Source organism: Corvus brachyrhynchos, unplaced genomic scaffold, assembly GCF_000691975.1.
Source record: "Corvus brachyrhynchos isolate BGI_N302 unplaced genomic scaffold, ASM69197v1 scaffold340, whole genome shotgun sequence".
Taxonomy (NCBI): domain Eukaryota; kingdom Metazoa; phylum Chordata; class Aves; order Passeriformes; family Corvidae; genus Corvus; species Corvus brachyrhynchos.
Genome location: NW_008235987.1, coordinates 338,754 through 343,271, shown reverse-complemented (window position 1 = coordinate 343,271; position 4,518 = coordinate 338,754). Strand labels below are relative to the sequence as shown.

Genomic DNA, 4,518 nt, shown 5'->3' with positions numbered 1-4,518 from the left:
ACGCTGTCTGCTGCGGGCGGTGGGGTCCTAGAGCAGAGCCAGGCATCAGCAGGGCTGGCGTGGCACGGGGAAGGAAGCCATGGCCCAGGCCACGCAGAGCTTGGCTCCGGCAGCAGAGCTCAGCCCAGCACACAGTAGTTTTCCTCTGTTTACTCGACAACTTGCTGTCTGCTCCGGCCGAGCAGGACCCGGCGCCCAAGAGCCAGTGCAGTGCTGGCAGCGGGGATGGGAGCAGCAGAGACAGGGGACAGAGGGTCTGGGCTGCGGGGCTCGGGGTTGCAGGGCAGTGGCAGCAGCACCGTGGGGCCGTCAGGACACAGGGACAGTGGCAGAACGGGTGAGGGGGGGAAGCACAGGGTTGGAGGTCTGCCCAGGCCCCCAAGTGCAGGGATGGGGACAGGAGTGGAGAGAGGGACAGGGATTATTACCCTGCTCACAGCCACGGTGCCAGAGCGGCCCAGGCAGCCCCCGCAGAGCAACCGGCCCTACAGCCGCTGCCGTCACTGCGGCCTTCCTGACATGGTAACGAGCCTAATTGAGGCTAATTGCTGGAGCACGAAACAGTTTCTGGGAAGGTAAATATGGTCATGGCATGGGGCCGTGCCCTGCACCTGTTGCTCCAACGTTGCTGTGGCAACACCCTACTGTGGACCCTCCAACACCCCACTGGGGCCAGGCTGGTCCCCAGACCTTGCCCAGCAAGGGTGGCCCTATGCATGCCACATAACGATGGGGACCCTTCAGGGACCCCAAGCCAGCCCCAGCCCATGGGGTGTCCCTGTGGAAATGTCCTGTGTCCCCTGGTGCTGAGGGGCAACCCCCAGCACTGCCCCATGTCCCACAACCCCTGTCGCCCAACAGCCCTAAGGAGGGACGATGCCTGCCGGTGCCCAGGAGCCCCGTGCAAGCACACGATGTCTGCCCGCACCAGGGCACGTCCCACAGCACCTGTGCCAGCCAGGTGTGTCCCAGAGCTGGGTACTGCCTGTGCTGCAGGGCTGAGTCCGCAGCCCTGTGCCCTGGTCACCCCCAACTCCCACAGAGCCACATGCTCTGGCCAGCAGCACCCCGATCACAGCCCACCCCCCCCCCAGGACGGCTGGGTCGGGAGGCAACACCTCTCCTGGGATCTCCCTGGAAGTGGGGCTGGCCCCAGCCCAAGGACACAGCTCTTGCGGGACTGCGGCGCCATCCCTTCCCATCACTGCAGAGCTGCTGGAACAGCACCCCTACCTGCCGTGGCCCGGCACTGCCAGCAGCGGTGTCACCCGGGTCCATCGGGCCAGCACTCGGGGGCACCCCCACCCCGAGGAACAGCTCAGGCAGCACAGCCTGCGCACATGTGCACACACGTACACTACACACGCGCACATGTGCACACACACACTCGCGTGTACACGCACACACACAGGCAGGCGCCCGATGGGAGCTGCTCGTTCCTGGTATACAGTGGGATGAAGGCGCTGACAGCAGCCTGGCCAGGCTCACAGGATGGTTTGGGTGGGAAGGGACCTTTAAAGGTCCCCTGGCCCAGCCCCCGCAGTGAGCAGGGATACCTGTACCAAACCAGGTTGCTCAGAGCCCCGTCCAGCCTGGCGCTGATGTTTCCAGGGATGGAACACCCAAGCACCCCCTGCCTGTCCAGGCAGCCCATACCAGTACCTCACTGCCCTAAGCAAAGAGACTCCTCTACAGAGACTGTGCAGCCATGGTGCCAGTCCCTGGCTGTGGAGTTTGTTCCAAGGCATGGAATGGGGCTGAAACAGTTCCTCACCCCCAAACTGGTGGCCTGGGCAGTGCCTTCCCGACACAGCCAGGTACCGCAGGCAGTCCCCCCATCTCAGCACAGCCGGGCACCCCTAGGCCAGTGCCTTACAGGAAAGCTCCCACTTTATCAAGGGAATTGAGCACCACAAATTGGTCTCCTAAGTCGATTCTGCCTGCTGCCAGGCCTCTTCCCACCACCTAATTTGATGACAAACACGTTCCTCTCCTCCTCCCACCCTTTAATCTAATGAAGAGCACTGTGTCCAAGGCACAGGGAAATAAACCCTGATGAGGTCGGTTTTTATAGGTAAACAGCCTGATTTCTCTGGCCTGTGGCCTCACTTCTCACAACCCTAACACCCATCACCTCCCTGTACCGCCTCACCATCCTTGCCCTGCAATTTGGCATCAGTCTTTATAAAAATCACCTGCTTATAGAATGTTTTTTGTACATTTCATTAGAGCTTGAGCGGCTGCCTTGCCTCTGGCTTTACTGTGCCTGAGTACAGAGGAAAACAAGGCAGAGGTTGGTGGGGCTTGTGGCCAGGGGGCATGTGGGGGTCCTGCAGACCTGGGACGGCCCCAGATGGATGCCCAGACAGGGGAGACAGTGCTGGGCTCCATGGCAGCTGAACAGAAGCCTGCCTGGACAAAGGACACAGCCCTGAACATGCTCAGGGCTTCGAGCCAGGGCAGCCCCACTGGCCTGTCAGGCTTCCTGAACACACTACAGGGCCCATCAAAGGAGAGGAGCCATGACAGTGACAACCATCACTCCCTGTGCCCCACTGCCTGCAGCTGCAGGGATGCGGGGCCTGGGGTGCCTGGGAGGCAATAGGCGGCTGAGTTCCCATCTTGCTGCACCAGAGCCAAGCAGCAAGAATGTTTTGGTGATGGGAGGTAAACAGGGTCATGGCAAGTGTCAAGACGCACTCGAGCAGAAATTCTAGCAATGCTAAGTATAGCCTAAATGCCATTAAAGCAGGAGAGGGAAGAGGATACAAGGGTATTAATAGTCTCAGCATTTAAATCCTAGGTGCAGCGACAATTCCTGGGATGCTGGCTGCCTGGAGCACTGCCCAAGACCAAGGGCACTGTACTGCCGACACACCGCACCTGCCCACAGGGAAATCAACAGCCCCAGCAAGGGCAAGGCCAAGGCCCCTTTGCAAAAAATAAACACAGCTCCTGCTCTCTGCCCCTTGTCTATGCCCCAGAGCTGGGCCAGGCTGCAGCACCACACCAAGGCAGCCCCAAAAGGACACCAGCGTTTATTTACAACACTCCTCAAGTGACATACCACAGAAAGGAAAGGGTACAGTACAACTCAAGGACTCAACAAAGGAAAGGTACCGGCAGCCCCAAGTCCCTGCAGCCTTCCCACGGCCATGGTACTGGGCAGGCCTGGCAGCCCCATCCCCGCCAGCTCGGAGCACAGGCGGGCAGGGGGCTGCCACCCCTTCCCACGGAGCAGCCCAGCAGCTCAGGTGGATGAAGATGACACAGTCACTCTCCCTGGCTCAGGCAAAGGTACAGGAACCATCCAAGCAGTGGCCAGGAGTGAGTGGCTTAAGGAAGCACCCCTGGCGCAGTTCCACCACCTATGGCCACCCAGAGTGAGCTGAAGGGCCAGGTCTCTTCCAAGGGTGTGTATCTGGAAAATGGTGTTAGTACAAAACTGCAGTGTTGTCAGGGCAAGGAGCTCCTGAGCCTTGTTCCATGCAGCCCCACGGCTGCCCCCCCAGCCACTGTCTCCTGTGAGGCTGCTGGGGCACTGAGGCCAGGGGGCCGCAGGTGGCCCAGGTCACTCTGAGCACCTCTCAGGAGTCTGGGGCTGGTGCTGACACTCCACCTCTCTTCATCTGTAGGGACCAGGCCTGATCTAAGCAGGCAGAAAATCTGGCCTCAGATGTGAGCCCACATGCTCTGGAAGCAAGCAGCCCAGGTAGCAACTTGCGGCCACAGTGGAACTGGGAGGAGCCTGGCTATGGTCATCCCAGCCTCAGGTGCACAGCAGGGCTGGACAGGGGTTGCCCCTGTGTCTGGAGGCACAGGAACAGACTCAGCTGTGCCTCCTGCCCTTGGCCAGCCCTAGCAGCTGTGGAGCTTCGGTGCACAGGGGAAAGCGAGATCCAGGGCTGCCCGATCCAACAGCAACAGCGCATCTGCCTTGGCCCTGCCCAGCCTAACACAGAGAGCAGCAACAGGAGGGGAACAGGGGATCGGGTTGCTCAGCATGAAGTGGGGAAGGACAGTTTGAGGCCATAGAAAGCTATGAGCGGGGGGCTGGAATCCTTTGCAACAGGCTCTGGGCAGTCTCGGTGAGCCCCTGAGCATCCTCGACCTCAGGCAGCTTCAGAGCCAGCCCCAAAGCTGACTGGCTCTCCCGCAGGCTTTTAGGAGGACAGACCAGAGGAGGAAATCAACACAAAATCTCAAATTAAATCTGCTTGAGGACCTCAGGAGAGCAGCTGACCCACAGGGAGGACCCGCTTTAGGACTTCTTTGCATCCTGTGTGTTCCTTCTCTTCAGATCACCCAGGTCGACGGGTTTAAACGCTGCAAGGAAGACAGAAGAGACTATGAAGGCAGAGGCAGCACAGCTCCCGCCCGGCGCGCGCAATCCCCGGGCCGGCACAGCCGGCGCAGTGCCCTTGTCCCCCGCACCTTTCAGACTGGGGTTCGGCATCTTCTCCACGTACTCCTCGACCAGGCCGCGCTCGGAGCCCATCTGGCTGCGCAGGTCGCGCT

General features: G+C 60.5%; 1 non-coding gene across 1 annotated transcript; it reads right to left on the bottom strand.

Moving 5' to 3' along the window:
- Window positions 1-3,019: 3,019 nt before the first annotated feature.
- Window positions 3,020-4,518, bottom strand: LOC103613488. The gene is made up of 2 exons (XR_001860527.1): window positions 4,435-4,518; window positions 3,020-4,326 (listed from the first exon to the last, which is right to left on the bottom strand). It is a non-coding gene; the product is annotated as an uncharacterized LOC103613488 (transcript).